At 34.5% G+C, this 27,044-nt stretch overlaps 1 protein-coding gene across 6 annotated transcripts in view; it reads right to left on the bottom strand.

Moving 5' to 3' along the window:
• CDH18 (cadherin 18) overlaps positions 1 to 27,044 on the bottom strand; it is a 990,219-nt gene that overhangs the window by 457,338 nt on the left and 505,837 nt on the right. For 3 of the 6 annotated variants that reach the window (XM_073891070.1, XM_073891069.1, XM_025866679.2), the window contains exon 1: positions 24,755 to 24,901. The exons of 1 other annotated variant lie outside the window; for it this stretch is intronic. The gene's annotated coding sequence lies outside the window, so the exon portion shown is untranslated. Of the gene's footprint in view, positions 1 to 24,754; positions 24,904 to 27,044 lie in introns of those variants that run through there. 2 more of the 6 variants (XM_073891071.1, XM_073891072.1) reach the window with 1 other exon arrangement.

Raw genomic sequence — 27,044 nt, 5'->3', positions numbered from 1 at the left:
AATTAAATTTTATTTCTACCCTGATAAGTGTGTAGAATATTCTGGAGAAAAATAAACTCTGTTCCTTAGCTTGGTAAAGTATCAAGGAGTACCTTTTTATGTTTCTCATAGTATAGAAATTAAGTATCTTTGCCTGTTTTATTGACCATTTTTAGGACAGATAAGCACTAGGGACTCTGCATTTAATTTGATGAATGAACAAGAACAAACATTGAGAATCATTTTTCTATTTTCACAGTGATTTCAGACCTCTGTAAATATATATATATATATATGTATATATATATATATATATATACACACACACAAACATATATATGTATGTTTGGAAACATGTATGTCTGGAAATAGGAAACACAGAAAATAAAACATATATGAAAGTATTTTACAAAGCAGGGAATAATTTATCTATTGGTTATATGTGTTATGCACATATAAAGATTTATTTTAAAATATCTACATAATATTTGCATATCCTTTTCTTTTAAATTAAGACATGCATTGCAGCCAGCTATGACCAAAGTGTTTGTATTTAGATATAGGGAGTTGGTCTAGTTATGGCTTGTTACATGGCTATAAAAGACTAGCAATATACAGAAAGAATTGTCAACAAAACTCTATTAATCTAATATTGGATTTTTCAGGTAAAAACATGTTTGCAATTTATTTAAGAGGCAACAACGGCATTATTCTTTGTGCATTTGAAGATTGCATGCATTATCTTTCTTTTCTTCCATCATCTATTGTAATGTGAACTGATGCAAAAAGAGGACTGTTTGTTTTCAGAGTTTTCAGAGTTAAAGGGCCCATCTGAGAAAATCAAATCTGCATTTTTATTAAGGAGATATTTTCTATTAAAACGTGATATTTGGATAACCAAAAAAGGGAAACACTTTACTAATGATTATGATGCTTAAGCATTTCATTGACGAGTCCATTTTAAAATGAAAGAAAGTAGACACATAAGTCTTTATGAGGGAAGTCTTTTTGAAATAAGTCTTTTTTTCTTCTTTCTGGGCTTACAACTAAATTACTTTGCTTTTAGGAACGACCAGTGATGACTGGCCAACCCACATGTTTTCCATCTTTGATCTTGTTTACCCTTCAGCTGACTGATAGTGACCTACAGGGAGAACAAAGCCATACATTGCTAACAACAGAACTTCAGACACCCTAAATCCCTAAAGGATGTGAGTAGATATCCTCTACTACTGACCTGGAGCTACGCTACCTCTTCAAAAAAGACCCTATACTTACATCTTAAAACCTATGACCTGCTGTTAGTAAGTTTCAAAGCTGGACTGTACTTACTGAAGGCCAGGGTTTAGGTGTTTAATCTTACTCTGGGCCCTCAGTGCCCACCATGTGCCAGGAACTTGATAGGTTGCAAGCAATATTGGAATATTGGAAAAATTATTTCTTTGGCATAATTTTATACCATTAATTACATGCAAGACTGGGATTCATAGTATGCATTCTTTGAGATTATATTGTTGGTTTTGTTTACTGCCTGTTGTCCTCTATGATTCTTTTAATTTCAGTGTTTCTATGCATTATTTCTATAATTCCTTATTTTATAATCATGATAACAGTCAAGAGGTTTTCCACGGTTTTACTATTATAACATAATAAAATTGTTGGCCTTTCATTGAGATTGCAGTAAATACTTTATTAGTCCCATTTATTTATTTTTAATTATTATTCCAGAGGGCTCTAATTTATATATTTTCAATCCTAACCATTTTCTTCTGCAATATTTTTTTTCTAAAATTTGCAAGATTATATTAACCTTTCCTCCCACAGGTAACATAAATATTCATTATAGTTCATTTTGGTTTTCTAAGATCTTACTTTTTATAATTCATTCCCAGTGCATTATTATCTTGTTTGAAAAGATTTTAGCTGAGTTCTCCAATATTGGCATAATATATTATGAGATATCTTCTTCAACCTTAATATGAAGTTTCCTTGATTGCATGATGAATGCTTATGTGTAAAATTATTTACTTATGGGTATTCTGTTACCATGATTTATCTATTTTTTATTTTTGTCTCTCTTGTCTTACATCAGTATCAGATTCTAGTTTTTAAAGATAGAAATATATATTTGTGAGTCACATTTATTTACAAACATTTAATAAGTTGGAAAGGTAATATGGACCTAGTGATAAGTCCATATTTAATGGATGAATTACCCATAATTAATAAATGATGAGTCTGTAAGTTAGAAAAACCAAAAAAAAAATCAGAAAATTCACTATCTTTAGAGTATTTGACATAGTTAGCTCTGCTATCAAAAACTCTATGCTAGATAATATTATCCCAAGTTTTCCAAGAAAATCTTAAAGAGATTTCAGTGTAATGCTTAAGTCTCAGAAAATATTTTTTAAAATATTCATTATATATGATCCATTTAAAATGATATGACCTCCCATCTAATTCACCAAGGCAGGAAAGATATTAATGAGATTATCACTTCTCTTTTGTAACTCACTGATACTATGTAATGACAAAGGAACACTTTGTATTTCCTTGATTATTAGATTGTTTAAATTTATTTTTTGATCTTGAGTTTAAAATTGACCCAGACTTGGCTCTTAAGAGATCTGAAATAAAAACAACATAAATAGGGCGCCTGGGTGGCTCAGTTGGTTAAGCGACTGCCTTCGGCTCAGGTCATGATCCTGGAGTCCCGGGATTGAGTCCCACATCAGGCTCCCTGCTCAGCAGGGAGTCTGCTTCTCCCTCTGACCCTCTTCCCTCTCATGCTCTCTGTCTCTCATTCTCTCTTTCTCAAATAAATAAATAAAAATCTTTAAAAAAAAAAAAAAAACAACATAAATAGTAACAATGAGCCATAATAAACATAGCCCTCGTGGGCAGGCCAATATCTACTTCCTGTTTATTTATTTAGATTACACAAGTTTTCACAAAACCATGGATTTACACTACTCCCATTTATGAAGTCTTTAAAAAAAAAAAGCTAGTTTCTTGACCTTCCACAATATATTTGCATACATTATTTTATGAATTTTCCAAAAAAAATTCTTAAAAGGATGAAAATGATTGACTTTCATTCCAATCTAACTTCCCTTGAAGGTATAAGACAAAGATCCTGTTGAAAAAGTGAGAACAGTGGTGTGAAAGAGAAAAAACATAATACCCGGACTTTTCAAATGTTTTTAAAGTCTATCACTTGACTGAAAATTTTTAGAACTAGAACATGATAGACTATCAAAGAAAGGACATACCAAGAATATTTCCATATGTTGTTTCAGAAAATGCACTCAGCCAGCTGAGTAGTCAATGAAAGTACACAAAATGGGTTAGTCATGCAGATAAAGAGAACTTGAGTAAGGTTTTTAAATTGTATCATGGAACTATACATTTAGAACCTAAAAAAAAAAAAAAAAAAAAAATAGGGCGCCTGGATGGCTCAGTCTTAAGCGTCTGCCTTCCGCTCAGGTCCTGATCCCAGGGTCCTGGGATCAAGCCCCACATTGTGGTCCCTGCTCAGCCGGAAGCCTGCTTCTCCCTCTTCTACTCCCCCAGCTTGTGTTCCTTCTCTTGCTGTGTCTCTCTCTCAAATAAATAAATAAAATCTTTAAAAAATATCATGCATTTTGGGTAGTTTCTTTATGGGACCTAAGTTAAGAAAATGATCAGAAATTCAAAATGTATGAACAAAAATGACCATACAAAAATTTGGGTAGCAGCAATAAAGAGCCAAACACAGTGGTTTGGATATGCCCATTTTGAGATGTCCATTCAATATTATATTGAGATATTTAAGCCTACTAGAACAACCAATGCTGCATCATTTGGTGCAAAAGTGTTCTAAAACCTATATATGTGCAACATGTAATGTAATAAAGTGATTCTATATATATGTGTTCTGAAGAATATGCAGTGTTTACAGCGATTATCTTTGAGTGATGGGATTGTAGGAGGTCTTTGTTTTGTATTTTACGCATCTTCTACACATGCATAAAAAATAAATTGGTATTACTTTATTGTAGACTTAAATAAAAATGAACAATACAAGCATAGCAATGCTATAAGCTATTCTTAAACAAATAAAAACTTCAATTCTCTGGAAATTTATAACAAATAATAAGTCCTATACTGTTAACAGTATAACAATATCTGTGAGAGAATATAAGGGAGGACAAACATAATAGATTTTCTCCATAACTCTGACAAGCAAGAGAAAATCTTTATTAAGAAATTAGAAAGATTTCAAAAGAAAATAGAGAAAAAAAAAGATCTGAAATAAACAACCTAATTGTACACATCAAGGAACTAGAAAAAGAAGAATAAATTAAGCCTAAAATTAGCAGAAGGAAGGAAATACTAAAAATCGGAGTAGAAATAAATGAAATGAAGACCAGAGGAACAAAGAAAAGATATAAAAAACTAAGAGATAGATGGTTTTTCCAAAAACAAAAACTAAAATGGGCAAACCTTCGGCTAGACAAAGAAAAAAAGAAAATTCAAATAAAATTAAAAATTAAAAAAGAGACATTGCAGTTGATTTTAAAGAAACACATAGGATCATAAGAGACTACTATGTCAACGAACTGGAAAATTCAGAAAAAATGGATAAATTCCTAGAAATATACAACCTTCCAAGACTGAATCAGGAAGAAACAGAAAATCTGAACTGACCAATAGTAAGTAAAGAGATTGAATCAGTAACCAAGAAACCTCCCAGTACAGTTATCTCTGGGACCAGATGGCTTCATTGGTGAATCCTGCCAAACATCTGAGAAACTAATTATGAACCCTGATGTATACACAATGTGTTTAGATGGCTGGATGCATTCAGACCATTTCTATTTCTATCTTTAGTGTATTTTAAAAATCTTATAGCAAATTTTCCTGATATAGAGAAATATAAGCAAGATAATTTTATTAAGTAGATTACATAAATAGCATTATATATTAGCAAAGTACTTATTGAAGCTGAATTCATGAGCTAGAATTATGGCATTGACCTTTTAGATATTTTTCACTCTGGTGATTAGTGTGGAGAGTACAAAATCTGTATGGGGGATCACCAGTTTCACTATCCTGTAGGTTATATTTCCCTGGTGCGGGTAGGTTTAAGAAAGGAACAAGGAAAGGGGAAGAGGACTTTAAAGAGCTAGGCTTGTTACATTATGGGGAAGAGTGTTACCAGAGAACAGAAATTCTTAACATATTGCCCTCCATGTCAATAAATAGCTAAATCTGTCCCAGTGAGGATACTTGCAATATGGAGGATGTATGCATGTACTACAATGGAACACAACATTTTGTTTCCTTTTTCTACAATGACAACTATATAGTAAATACTGAACAGATGGTATGGAGTGATCATAAAAAAAGCAACATGTTTTCAGGAAGGGAAAAAATATTTTTATTTTGTGTTTGAACTATCTTACATTCTAATTTGATTTATATATGAAAAGAAAGACAATAGATCATTTCTAACCACCAAGTGGAGGTTACTGGTCATTAAAATATAGTATATGCTTGGGGCGCCTGGGTGGCTCAGTTGGTTAAGTGACTGCTTTCGGCTCAGGTCATGATCCTGGAGTCCCGTATCAGGCTCCCTGCTCAGCGCTCTCTCCCTGCTCTCTCCCTCTATCTCATTCTCTCTCTCAAATAAATAAATAAAATCTTAAAAAAAATATATATATATAGTATATGCTTATTTCTGGGCAGCTGTTCTGTTCAGATTATTTAATTCAATTATGATGAGACATAAATAATATTTCCAATAATGCTCTTGTTCAGAAAGAAAAATATGGCATAACTTTATGGATATGAGTTGGGCTTCTAATCTTCTATAACTAAAAATATGGAAGCCTGAGAGAAGATTAAGAGCTCATAAATCTGGATAAGAAAGGGAAAAGTTTATCGTGTTTTAATATTACATTAGCTATACACATAACTTTATATTCCAATTGGATAGTATATTTTTTATTTTCTCTATATTATGTCTGAAGGATATAAAATGATATATATACCAAATCTGTATTAATCAAAAGCCCTTAAAAAGTTAACAAAATTGCTACATCATTAAACTGGAAACACAACCTTTTCTTTTTTTTAATAAACAGATTTTAGTTGTTGAACATTCTACTCATTGAAATGAGTTCAAAGACTGGCATTTTGGATAAACTTCCCTTTTCCATTAGCAAATTGCAAGCTATTATTCTCAGAGCTATGTGCTTACTTATTCACATAGTCAATAATAAAGAAATAAATTAAGGCAATGCATTTAATTACTAGTTCTGGTCAGCTGTTTTAAAGTCATTTCAGAATATCCTCACAGTTAGATCAGGTTCATTTTTAAAAGATACCTATGTTAAAAAAAGTATAATCATATTGAGTATGCATCAGACCTATATGTCAAAATGGGATTAGGTCTATTTCTTCCAAACCAACCAATTAAATATATGTCAACCACATAACATACCACCAGGCCAGGGGGACATATAAGAGAAATTAATGATGTGATGTTTGCTTTCAAGCAATTTGTAGAACACTTAGGTCATAAAAGAAAAAAAGTGAAAAATAATAGTAAATGGAAAAGAGAAGAAATGCAATAAGAACTACTGCAAGCCAAATGGGCCAGATTAAGGATAATGATCAGTGGTAGTCATTGGAATACAGAAAATCTGGTTATCTACAAGATAATTAATGACAAAAAATGATGGAACTGGAATCTGATTAGAAAAGGAATATTCAACTATTACTTTAGGCTTTCTGACTTTGATGGAATCATGGTGCTGTCAATGTTATAAACAGAAAAATCAGATTAATTGCTAGAACAGAAATGATGAAGACCCATGTTTTACTGAGTGCCTTCTCTATGCCTGACACTGTGCTGTGCTAGAAACATAACATTTTAACACTTTCCATTAGTGTTGCACAATTTTATAAAGAGAAAATTAAATAATTTGCCTGTGGTGATACAAATATTAATGTAATCAAGCTTCAAACCAATTTCTGACTGATTCTAAGTCTCACTCTCTATATTATGTCGTGTTGGTCTCAGAAAAATAAAAGGAGGTATAGTACATATTGCTCTTATTTCAATTATAAAAAAAATATTCTTAGACTCCAAAGAGGAGTCCTAAATAGTTTATATTTTGTTTATATTTATATTTTGGTACTTTGTTAGAGTAATATAAGCAAAAATCTAGTATTACAAATCTAACAGTGTTTTATATTAAAGGAAAGAACATGATCATGTGGAAGAGGTCTGTTCATTGCTGGAAGTGAAAGATCAGATCAGAGGTTAAGAGTCAGTGTTAGATACATGGAGTCATAAAATTATGAATGATTACCATGAAAGTTGATGAGCTGAACAAAGGAGTAAGAATACATGGAGAATAATGAATGGACAATAAAAGAGCATTGGGGACACCTACAGATGAAAGGTGGCAAGAACAAAACGTACTAAAAAATGAGACAGAAAGAGGTAAACCAATCGGGCAATAATAAATTATAGTATATATTATAAAAAATAAAATAGTATTTTCCTAAAACAGATACTGTCATGTCCAGTTTTTAAATTTAGAATAAATATAAATATGGATATTTGAAATTAAATTTTGTCAATAAGATAGGATGTGCTTTGTTCCAAGATATATGTTAAACATTTTGTCCTTCTCATTGCATTTTTTAAATTTAATATCACAATTAAGAAGAAAATGAAAAATTTTAAACATAATCAGGTTAATATATAGTAGAGGAAACCCTCTAACTTATTATCTCAAGTGTTTGAAACAAATACCTTATTACTTTCTCTTTGAAAATGGTATGTGGTCTTCTGGATAAATGGTACCAACTGCGAAAGAGTTAACTGAACAAAATGGAAATGCTAACTTAATTGGCTCATGGGATGCAGTTCATCTCAATATTTTTTTTAAATTCTTAGCAGGACAAATAAATTTTAATGTATTTATGTACACATTAAAAATCATGTTTAAGCTTGAGATGTGTATCAGAACATTAAAAATATATATATATTTGCTCCGCCACACAAGATCAGTTTGGTATTTTATTTTATTTTATTTTTTTTAAAGATTTTATTTATTTATTTATTTGAGACAGAGAGAATGAGAGAGAGAGAGAGTACATGAGAGGGGGGAGGGTCAGAGGGAGAAGCAGGCTCCCTTACTGAGCAGGGAGCCCGATGTGGGACTCGATCCCGGGACTCCAGGATCATGACCTGAGCCGAAGGCAGTCGCTTAACCGACTGAGCCACCCAGGCGCCCTGGTATTTTAAATAATAGTGAAAACAGTCCAATTAGAATTTCTAGGAAGATAACATTGATAGATAGAGGTAAAACAATTTTTTTACATCAAATAATTAAGAATATTGAAAATGGAATGAATCTGTTTTACAGAAAAAGAAAATAGCTTATTGAAGTTTGTGGCATGATTTCATATCCATCTCTAACTGCTAGAGCATATGTTCTTTACTTTCAGATTTTATTCTAAAATATATATTTTAATATGATGATTTTAAGATAAGTCAAATTAAAACAAAACATGTTTACTGATTAAATGCAACTCTCACAGACCAAAAAGAAGTAAAATTTCTGATAAGGGGAATGTATAAGGCAACAAATATCCAAAATGCTTGTTTGTAAGTAAATATTTTAAAAACAACCTCATATAACAATAAACAGTAAATCAGTATTTCACAAAAATGGTTTGTAGTTTCTCATTCATTCCAGAGATAGGGTATAAGGAATTAATGATACACATTTCTTATAAACCTAATTAGAGAAAAAAAAAAAAAATCCAATGCCCCTAACAAAGACTTTGTGGAAATAGTTTTTAAATATATTATCAGAGCTTCTTTTCATAGACAAACATGCTGCAGCTCTTTGGCTGTCCCCATTATGCCAATAAGCATTACAAAAATGAGAAAACTGTTTAAGTTAAAAAAAAATGCAAACATTTGCTCCCTGGCTTCTAAACTACCGTCCTTTGGTGGTTAATAACTATCTTTATACTAATTAATGAAAGATACAAAGAACAGGTGATATTCTTTTGTCCTGATGGTGGTATTATCTACAAATGTCAGGTGGGGCCAGAGTCATATTTTAAATATGGTGAACAAAATGGATGAGCTCATTTATTTTTGTCATGGCCTTTGTTTTTCTCATTTATATTTTATCCTTACAAGTTACAAAGCATAATTTGTTTCTCTAGCATCTGAAATAAGTGTACTTACTACATTGTATTTATATTGCATCTTACCATTTTACTTGGAAAACTGTTAAATAAAAAAAATTTAAAAAAATATGGTCAGAGAATGTCAAAAGTGCTAAATCAATCCATTCAGAAAGCCTACATCTAATGCCAAAAACTGTTTTCAAATGGCCAGAAAAATAAAGATAGCTAGTTACCAATAAAGCAGAGGGGCAAATAAAAACAACTGATGGATTCAGTGGTAGAACATGAATGCTAATGGCATTATTTATTACAATTTATTGCAGTTTTAAATACAAAAAATATAGTTTAGGGAAGAACATAATGGGATATCTCTACATATCTGCCAGGATGACTAAAATTAGCAAGATTAACAATAACTAGAGTAATTCTCATACAATGATGTGGGAGTGTAAATTAGTACAACTACTTTGGAAAGGCATTAGGGTGTATTTATTAATGTTGAACATTACCCTATAACAGAGCATTTCACTCCTACTATATACCCAGTAAAAGGCACACATATGTCCTCCAGATTTCATATACAAGAATGTTCATAGTTGTATTATTTTTAATAGTAACTGGAAACAGCCAAATGCCCTTCAGTAGAATGGATAACTCATAGTATATTCATACAATGGAATAATCTATAGTAATAAAATGAAAAATTTTTTTTAAAAACCTACTGATTCGATCAACAAAATGAATTGTACAAAAATAATGTTGAGAAGCCAAATACAATAGAACTATGCTGTATGATTCTAGTTGTATAAAGTACACAGATGAAATTAATCTATATGGTAAGACATCAGGAGGAAAAAAGTTTACATCTGGGGAAGAGGGAGGGGTCGTGAAAGTATACAAGGAAGGTTTCTGGAATACAGGTAATACTCTATTTTATGTAGTATAAGTATGTCCAATCTGCAGTAGTTATTTATGTGTGTGTGCATGACTTACGCAGCAGTATCTTCTATGTATACTTCAATTAAATGTTTTTAAAAGTTTACTTCTAAAAGCCTAACTTGTTTCAATTATAGTCTATATTTGTCTTTGGATATATTCTGGGCTATGTGCCAGGGAATATTTTTAAATATTGGTGACCCAAAGGTGAATGGAAAACAAGATCTTGGTTCAGGTAGGGTTTACTTCCTAGTTGGAAGTGAAAAAAAAAAAAAAAAGAAGTAAACTAATAAATAATATCATTGAAGAGCATGAGAAAATATATGAGTATAGCAGCTACTTTAGGAAAAAGGGCATTATTTTTAATTGGATGAGATTAAACATGAAAGATAAAGGCATAGCCATAGGAAAATAGTAGAGAAGGGTATTTCAGACAAAAGGAATAACAAGTTCAAATGCCCCCAAGGAAAGCTCAACATATATGAGGAGGGGAAAGTGTTAAAGTATAATTTGGTGGGTATACGTGAGGATCAAGTTGGAGAGGGAAGCTGTGTGAAGTCATATAGGATTTTAGGGGCCCTGACAAGAACATATAGTCTTTATTGTACATAAAATTGAGATTCATTGAAGGGTTTTGAAAGAGAAGAGCAACACTACTGATTTATATTTTTAAGAAGTTTCTGCTAGCTGGTATATCATAAAGGATTTAAGGACAGCATCTGCTGATGAAAGCAAATGAGAGGAAACCTTTATAGAAGGGGTCACGGTGATCTGAATTAGTGTGATGCCAGCAGATATGAAAGTCGTGAACACATATTAAATATATTTTAGGGCTACAATATATAGAACTCGGTATATGGACTATGTAGAATTTGATTAGTTAAGAAGGGATAATATGATGATGCAACCGATTCAGAGGAAGAGTCAGAGTGGGTCTAGGGCGGGAAACCTGAGAACCAGGTATGGATAATAGCAAGAAGGCTCTTTCACTCTAACTTGAGCAGAGAAAAGGGATTAGAATTTAGATACCAGTTTACATGTAGATTTGGTAGTGACATGAGATAGTCAATGTCCCACTGATTTTAGAAAGCTTTATAATTGTAACATGAGGCAAGGCCATCAGATCCACAGTCGAGGGGGTATGGAGGATGAACGGTGGAGAGGTACAAAAAATGGAAGAAGACAGGGCATGCTCCATTGTGATTCAGCTACTATGAAGTGTGCCCCATTGGGCAAGTCTGTGAATTTGTATGACTTCAGTTTACTCCCATAAACAATGAAGTTAATATCTGCCCAACATCCAGAGATCCCAGAAAAGACTTCTAGTTATCAATAAATGATAACTTATATAACAATAAATGTAAATAAATCGATAAGTTAATTGAAATCTGAATTCAAAGTATACATTAGGTAATTTCTCTCAACTTTTTCAGTATATCAAGTCTCTACACTATAAAAAATTACATGAAATTCATTTTTTATCCAATGAAACATATTTTGCCAGAATGTGCTACTTTTATATATTATAAAATTATTTTTCTAATGCAGTAATTTTTTAATGAAATGCAATAAATTGGAGAAAATGTACTGTACTGGGTGAAAAATTAATAGGCAGAAAAGTAAATTGAGGAGTTTCCAGGAGAAGTGTGCACTTTGATAAACATCTGAAAAGCAAGCTCTGAGTTAGTATTTACATAGAGCAGAAAGATCAATAACAAACACAATCTGAGGTGAAGCAATTGTTATTTTAAATATTTCATGTTGTTTAGAAAATCAAAATTTTATAAAGAATGTTCTTTTGTTGTGATAAGTTAGAGACATAAACATGTATTAGCTAAGAATAAACTACTCTTGTAGAGTTTATTGATTAGAACAATCTAGCCTTTTCACTGAGTTAATGTGTTGCTTTTTCATTTTAAATGTTTGGCATTTCCTTTAGTAAAGAATGGGTATCATTTACAGGATGCTGACAGAGTGTCCCAGTTTACTTCTTTCTGAAAGCCACAATTTTACAATCGGAAGAGTCAGCAATTCCATGTTAATACCAAATTTGTGTTAAAAATACCTTTTTGCATACACATGAAATTCTCCTTAGCACTGGACTGGAAATAGAGTGAGTTTCTTTCTCAGGGAGAAACAAGCTATTCCCAACTGCTATATATCTCCAGAGTCACACAGGAGATGTCTTCGAAGTTGGTGAGAACATCTCATCTGAAAGGGTGATTCATGCCTTGACTATTTCAAACCAGTGATACCCATATACTACTGATAGTCATCTCCTGAGTTTTTCTTTTTATTACTCAAGTCAGTAATAAATGGATCAAAGTCAATTTTTTCCTTAATGAAATGTCCAGAAATTCTGTTTAAAAGCCTTGAAACAAATAATTTTAAATTTCACTTTATATAATGCACTCAATAAATCCAGGGGCAAAAAAGTCATGAGATATCCTAGACAACACAAAATGTCACAGATTTCAGCAACCTACATAATTATAGGAGAAAGAGTTGAAAAAAAGATAATACATTTTGTGCATGCACATAAGTATCATATATTATATATTATTCTCTGCATATTTATATGCATTTACATTTGCTAAAAACTTATTGCTTCAGCATTTTAGAGTATAGAGTGGGCACAGAAGTCAAGCAATACTCATGACCTTTAAACTGTCTTGAAAAGGGACCTAACTGACGGTTGTCACCAAACATTTCAGGGAAGGAGTGTAGACTTAGTTTCTAGTATTTTGAAGGGTTTCAGAAAAACAGATGGCTATAATATTCAGGTGCATTCTTAAAAGTCACATAAGGTGACTTTGGAGAAAGAGGTGAATGAGGACCGGAACATACCGAGGAGACAGAAATGACTGGTAGAACAAAGAATGAGGATGTTTAAAAATAATAATAATAATAATATTTTTTTAAAAGAGTTGAAAATAGGAAAACAGAAGGAACTGTTGCTGTGGACTGAACCATGTACCTCCAAAATTCCTATATAGAAACCCTAACCCCCAATGCTATGGAATTTGGAGAAGGGCCTTTGGGTAGGCAATTTGGTTTAGGTGAAGTCATGAGGGTAAGGCCCTCATATGAAATAGTGCCCTGATCAAAAATGACACCTGAGAGCTTGCTTTCTGCCATATGAGGACACAGCAAGTGGCCATCTGTAAGCAGGAAGAGAGAAAAGAGCATTCACCAGGAAATTGAATGGGCCAGCACCTTGATCTTGGACTTACTAGCCTCTACAACTATGAAAGAGGAATTCCTATTGTTTAAGATACACAGTCCTTGGGATTTCGTTATGGCTGCCCAAGCTAGTTAACTGACATCAGAGCAAATGAAAATTTGGAGGGATAAGATTGAAGAGGGACAAAAGAGAAAAATGATGCAATGTGGCAGGACATAAACACAGAAGCAGGGATGAAAACAAATTAATCCAGAGACAATAAAGACAAGGAAGAATCAGACCGATGTAACTGATGTGTAGAGATTTTAGTGATCCAACTTTATGTAAAAATGCACAGCAAAATAACATAACACATTTACATTAAAAAGTAGAAAAAAGTCTATGCCCATATTATATCTATACACATATATATGTTCACACATGTTTTATAGATGTATAAAGAAAGGTGGATAAAAATGGATGGATAAAAATTCTAATTTTTGGATATTTCAGCTGAGTAGGCATTGAAGAAAGGGAAATGGAGGTTGTTAACCTTATCTTTTGACTTGTTATACTGAGCACCGACCATTTAAAAGATTAATAGAATGAATATAAATCAGAAAAGCAAAACATGTAAGAAGAAAATGAAATGTCACTTGATTATGTGCCAGGGATGGAAGCATGACTCAGAGTTGGTTCTGTCCCTAGGAGGCCAGCCAAGGATTTTGGAAGCAGATCATGGAACATGGATCAAGAGTAAGGAAGCTCAGATGAACAATTTGTTCCAGTGCCTCCAATATCACCACCCAGCCAGATTAGGGAAGACAGGTGTGCATTACTCATTTGGGTTTTCCTCCTGCCCTGGAATGGTTCACATGCAGGTGGGCAGGTCTATTGTCACTATTAGAACCATGTGCTGAATAGGGCTTTTGTAACCAGGTATGAGCAAATGATATATCTAGGACATTTCAAAGACTGAAATAAAATTGTAATTAGCCAAATACTGCTAGAAGATTTGCTTTACTACATTCTTTTAGTTTCTATACACTTGAAATATGCACAACATTTTTCCATGAACGTTCACCTGAACGTTATGCTTTAAACATGAGGAAGAGCCATTCAGAAAGGGAGGCTAAATAACTTTTCTCCTGTTTAAGAGTCATCTCATTCACTTATTTAAAAATAGTTAAATCACAGGGGTTCTCCGGGAGGCCCAGTCAGTTAAGTGTCTGCTTCTTGGTTTCAGCTCAGGTCATTATCTCAGGGTCATGAGATTGAGCCCTGGGGCTCCATGCTCAGTGGGAGTCTATTTGAGATTCCCTCTCTCTTCCCCTCACTGTGCCCCTTATCCACTTGCACACTCTTTCTCTCTCTAAAATAAATAAATCTTATAAAATAGTTAGATCATTGAAAGAACGCAGATTTCTTTATTCTCATTCTAAATTCATCTTTCTTAATCATACCAGGTTATCTATCTTTATACCCTCTAAACTACTGAATGGCATATCATAATGAAATTTGTTTTTTATAAAATGGTATTGCTCAAAAGTTGAATATTTCCTACTGTAAAAGTGAAAAGGGGAAATGTGGTTTATACATTATACATTGCTATACATTCTATTTCTTAATTTGTAAGTTGATGCTTGCATTGTTACAACTAAAAGAGCTATAGAAAAGAATTTGACACTCTTTAAATCATATTTGGATACAAGAACTAGAAGTCCAGGACACTCATAGTAATAGAAGTACAATGTACTTACTGGGGACAAGAGTGTACACATTAGGTAAGATACATTGTTTTTTTTCATTAGGGTCTAATTATACTTTACATTCTGTTTTAGAAAACATCTTTCAGGGTTGATATCATGATTTTTTTTCAACAATTTATAATGTTGAACAATATAACAATATCAGGTTAATGGTATAATTATTATATACTCAATAATATTCTATATATTTATGCTCAAAAAATTAACATGATTTGTTTATAAAAGGCAGAACTTAAAATGCCTCCTTATGCTAGGTAGCTATATCAGTTTCCTATTGCTAATGTAACAAAATACCACAAATTTAGTGGCTTCACATCACAGCATCACAAAGTTGTTATCTTCTGGTTCTGTATGTAGGTAAAGGAACCTGAGATGGGTCGGGTCAGTCGTCTGAAATGAGTCACAACTGCGCTAAAATCCAAGCGTCTGTCATGTCTGACTTCCTTTCTAAAGGCAATAGTGGAGAATTCTCGCCTCCCCCAGTTTCTAGTGGTTTCCCAAAGCACTTAGTGCTTGGCCCTCTTCCTCCATATTCCAACCCAGCAACATCAGAGTTGAGTTCTTCCCACATATCATCACTCTGACCTCCTGTATGCCTCCTTTTCCCACCATTAGTACCCTGTGATTACCATGAGCCCACCTGGATCCTCCAGGATCAGCTCCCTGTTTTAGATTAGCTGATTAGCAACCTTAATTCCATCTACATTCTTAAGCTACCTGTGCCACCCAATGTAATCACAGGTTCCAGGAATTCGGACCTGGATATCTTTGAGAACCATTATTCTGCCCACTACATTAGCCTTCAATGTGGTCACACACAACACTTACGCCTTTAAATTGTTCAAACTCTTTTTGTTACTTCTCTCACAAAACTGAGTTGCAGAAGTTAAAGCACTTAATTCATCTAAGATTATAAATATTCTAAATGAAGTTTTGTTAATAAAGTGCTGGTTAATCAAGCTGATTATCATCTGTTTTGATTAAGTAATGGAATGTGATCATAAAGTCATAGGGTTGTGTGTGTGTGAATGTGTGTGCATGTGCATGCGTGGGTCCTGGAAGAGTTGCTGAAAGAATGCTTTCATTGGTGTGTGTGTCGTTGGTAAGATCTACTAATATAATAATCCTGCATATTTGTTTAAAGATCAGTTTCATTATTTTATAGTCACCTCATACCAACAGTTGAAACTATAGATTCATATCTTGTTTTTTTATATATTTCTCCTGCACATCAAAGGACATAAATCATAAGCAGGCTAGCAACATAAAAACATACAGTTCCTTAATTTTAATATTGGCTATGGGAGACTTCGTATCTACTTTTTAAAATATTTTTAAAATGGGCACCTGGGTGGCTCAGATGGTTAAGCCTCTGCCTTCGGCTCAGGTCATGATCCCAGGGTCCTGGGATCGAGTCCCACATCGGCTCCCCTGTTCAGCGGAGAGCCTGCTTCTCCCTCTCCCTCTGCAACTCCCCCTGCTCATGCTCTCTCTCTCTGTATCTCTCTGTCTCAAATGAATAAATAAATAAATAAATCTAAAATATTTTTAAAGTAATTTTGGGCTAGAAAAAAGCAAAATATTCAACCATTAGTAAATTAGATATATTTTATATTACATATTTGTCAAATCGAAAAAGCAATAATTGTAACATCATGCTTTAGTTAAAGCCAATAAAAATATTAAAAGAGCAGAACTATATTAATGAACACTGAAACCTAGAGATGATTAAAGCAATAATTTTGTGCCAATATTAATTTTTATGGCCTCAAGAAACCAGTTGTGCTGGTTTTTATTTTCCCAACCTATCTGTGTTGGGTTGCTCCAGCTTCTGGCCTTGTGTTTTTTTTTTTAATTTTTATTGTTATGTTAATCACCATACATTACATCATTAGTTTTTGATTTTCATTTTTATCTTTTTTTTATTTTTTTTATTGGCCTTGCGTTTTTCATCTTTTCATTCACATCCAATCTCTTCATTTTAAATTCAATCTATGAGGGGTGGCTTCTGATTTCCTACCTCCAGCTGACAGCTCTTCTCTGAATCCTACACCTCTGTATTCAACTGACTCCACGCCATCCCTACTAAGACATTTAAATCTAAAAATATACAAGGGCACCTGGTTGGCTCAGTCAGTTGAGTTTCTGACTCAGTCTTTCTGCTCAAGTCTTGATCTTGGGGTTGTGGGTTTGGGCCCCCCCATTGGATTCCATGCTGGGCATGGAGCCTACTCAAAAAACAAAACAAAAAACCTAAAAAAATATACAAAACTTGGTTCTTCATATTTAACTGCCTGTCCTCCTTCCCCTGCCAGACTTTGTTCTGCCCAATTCTTTCCCTCCCCCCTTCCTCTTCCTTCTTCCTCCTCATCCTCCTTCTTCATCCTACCCTCCCCCTCCCCCTTCTTCTTCTTCTTCTTCTCCTTCTTTCTCCTTCTTCTTCTTTTCTTCTTCTCCTTCTTCTTCTTTTCTTCTTCTTCTTCTTCTTCTTCTTCTTCTTCTTCTTCTTCTTCTTCTGTTTATTTATTTAAGTAATCTCTACACCCAATGTGGGACTTGAACTCATGACCCTGAAATCAAGAGCCACAAGTTCTTTCGACTGAGCCAACCAGGTGTTCCCCAACTACATCCTTCTAATTGCTTGGGATGCTGCAAACAAAATTTATCCTTTACCCTTACTGTCCCCCACCAGCCCAAATATCCTATATAATGTCAAATCCTATCAGCTTTAATTTCAAGATATACCTCTTTTGCCCACCGCCATTGCTTTCACTCTCCTGCAAGTCACCATTTTTTCTCCTCAAATTATTGAAATAATTCCACAACTGTCCTGTTCTGTCCTAGCTCCTCTCCAGTCTAACTGCAACCCCATGGCCAGACTTCCTTGCTGATACATAGCTGATTAATAACATTAATCCCATCTGTAGCCTTCATCTTCTATTAACACCTAACATGCAGACATCAGATTAAGACATTTCTCTCATCAGAAACATCTAAGACTACCCCAAATCTCCTAGGAAAAATACAAAGTCATTATACTAATCTATAGGATCTACACATGATCCGGTTTCCATTATCTCTTAATGGTATTCTCCTTCTATGATTCATTTCTGTTCCTTCATTACAGCTATGCTGGCCTTCTTGCTATTCTTCCATAGGCTGTGCATATTCCTCCCCACTTCTGTACTTGCTTTGGCCCTCTCTGGAATATGGCTTATCATATATCAATATTGTCCATAACCATACTTCCTCCAAGGCTTTATTCAAAATCACCTTCTTAATGAGGGCTTACAAGTCATAATAGCTAAACTATAAACTACCACCTATTTCTTCAAAACTCTTATTCCAGGGCGCCTGGGTGGCTCAGTTGGTTAAGCGACTGCCTTCGGCTCAGGTCATGATCCTGGAGTCCCTGGATCGAGTCCCGCATCGGGCTCCCCGCTCAGCGGGGAGCCTGCTTCTCCCTCTGACCCTCTCGCCTGCATGCTGTTTCTCACACACTCTCTCTCTCTCTCTCTCCCTCTCTCTCAAATAAATAATCTTAAAAAAAACACTTTTATTCCATATCCCATTTAATAATGGTATTTTCTACAAGCAATACATGATTTCCCTTGTATATCATCACTCTTCCCAAATAGAATGTAATTTCCATAAATTAATTTAACATTTAATAAAGTATAATCTATTATTTGGTATGGCTATTTTTGCTTTAAAATATGATAAAAATCATCTAAAAGTAGAATTTCAATCACAGAATTGAAAATCTTAGTGAATAGTCTTTTGGAACTGTTTTACTTCCCAATCACTAATACAAGGCTTTCTCATCTATTGGTAAGTTGAACTGAACCAATCAGCCAATAAGCAGGTTCTCTATAAAAGCAAAATATTGCATAAAGCTAAAATAATTTGTTTATATTTTCATGGCTCATTTAAATTATATCACATTGAAGCTGAGGATACTAATTACACATGTTTAAATACATAAACAGTACAGAAAAATTGGGAGATGCACGTTTTTGTCTCAATATATTATCCAAGAGAATGGATTTACTTGATGTCCTTTTAAAAATCACATTTTATATAAAGTTTTGTATTCAGCTTAATATTCAGTTCCATCAATTTATCATTATTTAGATTGATTTGAATTCTTACGTTTAACTTCTTGAGTTATTTCTTCATTTTTTGATACTTTGAGTTGTTTTTTAGGGGTTTATTCCCACAAGTCACATGTAAGGAAGTCTGCTTTTTCCCATCTCCAGTTCATAGACTGAAAATTGCTTTTCAAAACCGGTATGTTAATTTTCACTGCTACAAGGGATAACTGTAAATAAAAATTTTATCACACCTTTGCCAACACTGGTTTCCAAAATTATTTGTAATATGATGATTCAATAGGTTAAAATGGCATTCAGTCTTCATTTAAATCCCATTGATAACTGTGAGTTTAACCAACACATATATTTTTATTTAAAATACTTTTGTTATCAGGTAGACTGACTGAAAATAATTGGATCAAGTGGACTTGCCAGTCACATCATATTGTGAATAGTTATATATAAGTCATATATATTGTCCCAAAGGCATAAATACAATGAAAATATCTATTTGAAGATCCTTATGGTCATCTAAACATAAGTGAAATCTAAATGATAGTGAATTCCCCTTTTTCCAGGAGAGGCATCTGCAAAGTCCAAATTCATTTAACTGGCAATTCATCTATCATATCCCATGCAGTGTGAGCAAAATATTGAATAAGGCATAGTCTAGGGGAACTCAGATAAGTGAAATACTTGCTCTCATCAGTATTTCACTCAAACACTTGTAGGGGTTGAACTTTGTTCATTTTATTCTCTGCTTACTAAGAAGTTTCCTAAATTGATGTAGTCATGCAGTGTAGAAGTTTACATACCAGAATTTTCTGGTATCTAGGAAGCAACACCCACACATGTCAGGATACACTAAAGTGAATGTTTTTCTTATACTTGTTCCTACATTTCCCTGAAGTCCATTTATTTTCCTGGAAATCTCTTTCTGGAACATGTACCACACTTAAAAGTCAAAACACTATCAGCAATGATAAAGATACTAAATTATTTAATTTGTGTTGGCCTTCTCTTTACTATTAGAAAAAAACATTTTAATAGAGGATTACTTAAATGAATGGTAGTAAATCTATGCAATCGTCAAAATGTGCACCACTCACTATGGCCGGGGCATCACCAACCTGAAATCACCCTGGCATAATAAGAAGAGAAAGCTGTAAAACAAATGTGTGTCCCTAACATTGAACTAGAGTTAAATGTCAGATCTGCACATAATGGTGCACTGGATTTTTTCTAGATATTCACGAATTCTCTATAACCTCACATGGAAGAGTGAACATGCTATAAAATTAGTTGGGTATAACACTGAGCTGGGTTTACTTTATCTGTATGCATATGCTCATATGAATGCATACATTTGTGTATGCCTGCAACTTTAACTTTAAATCTGTTTTATAATTATATATAAATATCTATATTAATCTATTCATTAAAAATTATTTTGAAAATATATACCAAATTAGTACTAATGGTTAAATGGTTATTGTTGAAGAGGAAATTTCAAAGTGCATTCTAGGTTTCACATTTCTGTATTTTTAAACAAATTATAAATGTAGATAATATGGGAAAAACGGAAATGAGAGAAAAATTAGGTTTATCTATAACTTAAATCACATTCCAAAATGAAGATGTTTTATTTCATCCATAAAAAAATTAAGAATAATGCCTTTTGTACAAATGAACAAAGGGGAAATAAAAAAGAAAGAGACATTGGCAAGCTAAGAAACAAACTTGTATCTACTGAGAACAAACTGATGGTCATGGGGGGATGGGTGAAATAGCTGTTGGGGATTAAGGAGGGCACTAGTGATGAGCACAGGCTGTTGTATGGAAGTGTTGAATCACAGTATTGTACACCTGAAACTAACATTACACTGTATGTTAACTAACTGGAGTTTAAATAAAAACAAAACAAAAAATACTGCCATTTTGTTTTTTTAATATTTTATTTATTTATTTGAGAGAGAGAGAGTGAGAGAGAGAGCATGAGAGGAGAGAGGGTCAGAGGGAGAAGCAGACTCCCCGCTGAGCAGGGAGCCGGATGCTGGACTCGATCCCGGGACTCCAGGATCATGACCTGAGCCGAAGGCAGTCGCTTAAACAACTGAGCCACCCAGGCGCCCCAAAATACTGCCATTTCTTATAGATAATTTTTAACCACTATAGCTAGAAGATTTAGCAGACTGAGTCAACTCTCATCAAACAAATCACCAGAGACATTGACTCTACGATAATATATCAACAGTGGTGTAGGTCTTAACAAATTGAAAGCCATTTTAACACCTTGTATTGTTGGTTCTCATACCTATCCTTATCCCCTTTGGCAGATGAGGAAAAATGGCCTATATACAAGGGACTTTTGACACAAGTAATCCAGGTCAGGATCAAGTTCTGCCATGTCTTCAAATCATTAAGCTCAATATTTCTTTTTATTGTGCTATACATAACCACCAACTAAGAAGTATGCATTTAAAATCAAAATGTTTTCCTTTTACTTCTGGAGACTTTGAACATTATAAAATACCCCAAGCACATGGAATTACTAGAGTAAACACCCACTCCTGACATTCTAAACACAGACAAAAAAAGAAAAGAAAAAATAACAAAATAACAAAAGCTATTATAGAATAGAAAGAATCAGTATCTTTCATTTACTTATTATTTATATTAAAGAATCATCTGAAAATAAAAATTGAAGTGAAATATGTCTTCAGTCTTTGCATCTACATTTTCTTTTTCCCATTTTTTTTAAATTTCCTCTTGGTCCTACAAAGTAATATATGATAATACAGGCCAGTCTCTCAGTTTATAGAAAAAACAATACTGATAAGCTCTCCCACAGTCTGTGTTAGGGACCTAATGAAACACCAGTTGAAATTCATCCAAAGCAAGAGAAGGGGGGTCATCACAGAGCACCCAAACTGAACTGTATGTGAGCAGTTGTCTACTCGAACCATGTGTTGTATGACCCTTTTCTGCACACAATCTTTGATTTTTACTACAGCAGTGGTTTTCAGTGGGAGAGGGGTGCTAATGTGCCCCCTCCCCAAGGAACTAGTTAACAATGCCTGCAGATATTTTTGGTTGTCACAATTTGGGAATGCTGCTACTGGCATCTTGTGGGTAGAAAACAGGGATGCTGCTAGGCATCCTACAAAACACAAAGGTATTCATTAAGCGAATTAAAAAGTTTGAAGTCCTCTACTTATTAAGAAAAAAAAAGCAAAACAACATCTTACACACTTGCTGTGTTTAATCTCTCAACTTCTCTCACTTTTCACTTGACTACATGGCATCAAAAACAGGGATTTGAGATAAAATATTTTCAGGTCAGTAAGTTCAGTATGTTTTAGCCTAGACCTACGGACAGGCACATGCATGTTCAGAGCCTAAAAGATGATTAAATCAGGTTGCAAATACATCAGGTATACCTCAAACTTCTAATCATCAACAAGCCAAATACAGGACAAGTGGGACACACACCTGTGAACATGTGGTTTCTTTTCATCACACCACAAATATCAACACTTATATAAGCCAACAAAAAAGTACTATATATTTACTATATATAGCACCTTTCATCTAAAGAATTTATAAAGTTGGACTGACTCATTCATTCTCATGATTCCCTTATATCCATCTGAAAAATAGGGCATCAGGAGGAATAATTTCCAATTGCCCAATGTATAGATTTTACTCAAGCACCGGTTTCTATTGACCATGTTCGCAACTGCTGTAGCCAATTATATCCAACATGCACTATACAGAGTTACAGCTAGAGCTTTCCAGCTCTTACCTTCGTTCTGCTATTATATTTTCCTTTACTCTTGTGTTATCTTCAGTTGGACACTTCTGTTGCATCTGAAACAGTAAATCCTTATTTTCTACCTCCGATTCTTGTCAGGGAATCAAACTTGACCATTGGTATCATTTTTGTTTTGTTTTGTTTTTTCCCTCCTTAAGTTAGCTATCTCTGTGAAAATCATCAGTATTATGGTTTATAAAATCCTTATCCAGCAAGGCATTAAATGAATGCCTTATTAAGTGAATAAATGTGTTCACCTACACTAGGTTAATTCATTATCAAGAAATCCAGAATTAAATATCTAACAGGAGGCTTGAAAGAAACTGAAATGATGATTGGTGCTTGGACCAGAGTGTTAGACGACAGAACTAATTCTCTACTAGTATCATATCCTGCTTTCCCCTCCCACATCCAACAAGGTACACACGAAATCTAATCTGGACCTCAAACTCTTGATTTAGAATATTTTCTCTGGTAAGGCAAGTCCACTAAAATAGAAGAGAGCAATTACTGCATAAGGAAAGCCCCCTGCTTTGAAAAATCTGTGGGTGATCCCAGAGTCGAAAATAAAGGTTCCAAAACACTGTGAGAGCTTGTGGTAATTTTTTTTTTTTTTTGGCTGCAAAATAAAATCTTTCCCTGATCTGTATCTCTCAGCTCAAAGCAGTGATGCCGTCACCTGAGCAAATGGAAGACCATAATAATTTTAGCTAAGAATTTTATTTTAGTATTTCTTGATATCCAGCAGGGAAATAGCAAGGAACATTTACTCTTGATTAATGTGAAAGTTCATTAAGTACCACAGGCATTGATATAAGGAAAAACTGTAATAACTAGCTAATAAAATTGTATTTTTTCACCTGTCACATGACAGGTTTTCCTAGTTCCACATCTGCACGCACAATACACACACACACACACACACATTCTCACACACACAGGCATACAAACATGCATAAGGCATAATTTTGCCTGGAATTTTAGACACGAAAATTAATACAAAATAATTGTTATTCCCACACTCAGACAAATCAGGTTCAAGAAGTTAAGAAAGGGAAATGAATCAGAGTTAACAAACATAAGGGCATATGCTAAATAAAGTGTACTGCTGATCGCAGGAGCCTGCCTAATTCCTTCTTATGCATCATTTATAGTGCCCTTTAAGAGAAGTAAAAGTTTCATCTTAAGCTTTAATAAGCACTTATGGAAGCGATTCATGGAAAAAAAAAAGAATGAAAGAAAGAAAAGAGAAAATGAGCTTTGCTCAGCTGCAGCTTCAGTACTCAGATATCATGTAATTTTAGAGGATATTGGAAAGGCAATAATTAAAAAGCACTACCAAAATTTCAGTTTCAACGTCCCTGTTTCTCTTCTGACAATGCTCTCTCTCACTTTTATAACTAGACATACATGACAGCTCAATTTGATGCCATCACTACTCAAATGTGCCTTGCAGACTCTCCTTCCAACTTCAGGGGCAGGGCAGATAACAGCATATCCACAGATCAACATAAACAGACACCCAGCGGGGTTATTAGACTCACATTCCATAAGCTCTACAGCAACATTCCTGGATAAGAAATTAAAAATAATAATAATAATAATAATGTATTCGAGTCATAAGGCTTATGAAGCATTAGATACAACTTTCCCATTCACCCTAGATCCTGTGAAACCAATCCGAGAGGAGGATTTCACCAAATATTGTTTTGACTCAGAACCGGGTAAGCAGCCCCCATTGTACAAAAAATATTAATGTCACTACACAGTAAAGTGTCATTTATTGAAGCCTTACCTTAGCTGACTTGCCCTAACTGGTGGAAAAGAACTTAATTTATGAGAAGCAAAGAGGGGACTTTCCCAGTGCTCACAGCACAGCTGCTCCGGTCCTCGGAGAGCCCCAGACTCGGCTCGGCGCTCCTGCGAGCCCCGGGCTCCGCGGCTCGGTCTTCTGCAGCTCCGGAGCGCGCCTCTGATTGGCTGGCAGAGCCTGTCCGCCTGATCCTCTCCTCTCCGTCTCTCCTCCTTCCTCTCCTCCCTGGCTCTCGGGCCGCTGCCTTTCCCTGCTGCCTCCTTCTTTCTGCCCCCCACCCCCATCGTGCATACTCTGGGGCCGCACAAATTCTGTAGCACACAGAATGGACACCCTTTAGCCTCCTCTGCAAGGTCATGTAGAAAGCAATGCCATTAATTTAAAAAAAAAAAAAATTAAAACCCTGGATCAACAGCATCATCCTTAGCATCACAGCTCTTGAAAAATGACAGGACTCCGTGACTATTTAGACCATCCGTTCTCTGCGGGGAGGGGAAACTGGGGGGCCAAAAGGGGTTTGACTGTCAGATGGAGTGGGAGTAGACGTCGGGAGGGAACGGGAGAAAAAGCAGGCAGGACAGGCACTGATGTGGCAGGCTGGTAATAAATTTTCCTATTTCCGTGCAAAGTCGTCACAGGCTGCTAAACATTCAACTGCTGGCTCATTCATCAGTGATCCATAGTCCGGTGGTAGCTGTGAGATTTAGCTTGAGTGATGCCCTTTAATGTCTTACCCCAAAGTAGTCCTGGCATGGAGGGTTTATATGAGACAGAGCTTTCCCTTGGAGGTCAGCACTGTATTTGTAAAGATGGATAGGAACTGCAATGCCTTGCCTACCCCCTTTTGCTTGCACCAGGCAAACGCTCCCTCACACACAAACTTCTCACCTCTCATCACTCCAGAGTACATTAAAACGATTTGTAATGTACACAGATACTGATAACCAGGATTTGGGGCCTGATTGGCAGTATTCAAAATTGTTGTGAAATAGCTTCTGCACTTTCCCCCAGCACAAAGTCACTCACGTTCGCTCATTAAGAACATCAAGCATCCCTACTCAAAGTAGTGTAGCAAACAAGCATAGGAGTTTATCTAAATCGAATGGTTATTCCAAGGGTCACTTTGCAGATATGTCAAGAATTCCAAAAGACCCTCAGTCACTGCAACCACTAAGAGAGTAGTTTAATTCACTCCAGTCCTACAAACGCTAAGGTTCAGAGATTCAAAGGAACAGATATTTAAGGGAAGCAGTGGGATAGAGGGGTAGACCCTTTAAAATCCAGAAGACATGGATTCAAATTCTGATTCAGACTTTCTTCTATACCTGAACGTGTATAAGCTGTTTTGCTTCCAAGACTAAGGATGATTCTTTTTAAAATCTAGAAAGCAATCTTCACCACTTAGTGAAGATTAAATGAAAATCTGTACAATTGTGTTTAATCTACGATAAACTTTTTAAATAAAGGTTAGTTAATGTCTAATTATCTCCTTCTTTTCTTCTGCTTCCAGAAAGGTCAGAGAGGTTGAGAAGATAAGTAGTATTTCCAGGAAATTGATAGAGCTTAACCTGAGATGTTTTGAATCAACTAGTTATATTTTATTATTTTTTATTTAGCTTGAGTGATGTGCAATGTGAAAGGATTTAATTTGGTTTGGGTTTTTGATATGATAAAACAAACTAACAGAAACAATGAAAAAAGCACTTGCATTGGATTATTTCCAAATATGAAAGAATTATGCATTTAAGTGAAAAGTTATTCCTAGGTAAGATGTTAGAAGTCATTTATGATTTGAAAACTGCCAAAAACTAAACTCTCAGGGAAAAGTGGAACTGAAGCAATAGCATCAGAATAATGAACCAATGTTGTTTCATGTTTTGTATATCTTTTCTCACGCAGCTTCTAATTTAAATAAGATTTTCCTTGCACAGTAGCCCAACATAAGTCCTTGTTTGTGTTTATTGAGTATTGACAATAATCCATTTCAATGTTTTCTGTGTTTATGAACTTGTGGCAGCAAAGGAACAGAACAGTTACAAAAAAATAGAGGGGATATAAAGAGTAATTTTTGGTCTGTAAGAGGTCATGTATTTTAATTTTAAAATTTCACATTATGCCATTCTCTAGAGAAGCCCGTTTATTTAACTGCCTCTAGTTGAAGGAAATAAAATGTTTGCCAGCTTACTACTGAAGCTTTTGCTGAGACACCAGCAATGAGCATCCTAGGGACACACTTGAAAACAAAATGTGTTTTCACTAGTCTTCCTTGGTG

The sequence above is a fragment of the Callorhinus ursinus genome, unplaced genomic scaffold (assembly GCF_003265705.2).
Source record: "Callorhinus ursinus isolate GAN/ISIS: 27379988/994484 unplaced genomic scaffold, GSC_fseal_2.0 scaffold3, whole genome shotgun sequence".
NCBI lineage: Eukaryota > Metazoa > Chordata > Mammalia > Carnivora > Otariidae > Callorhinus > Callorhinus ursinus.
Note: the sequence above shows the minus strand (reverse complement) of the source record. Positions and strands in the feature narration are given on the sequence as shown.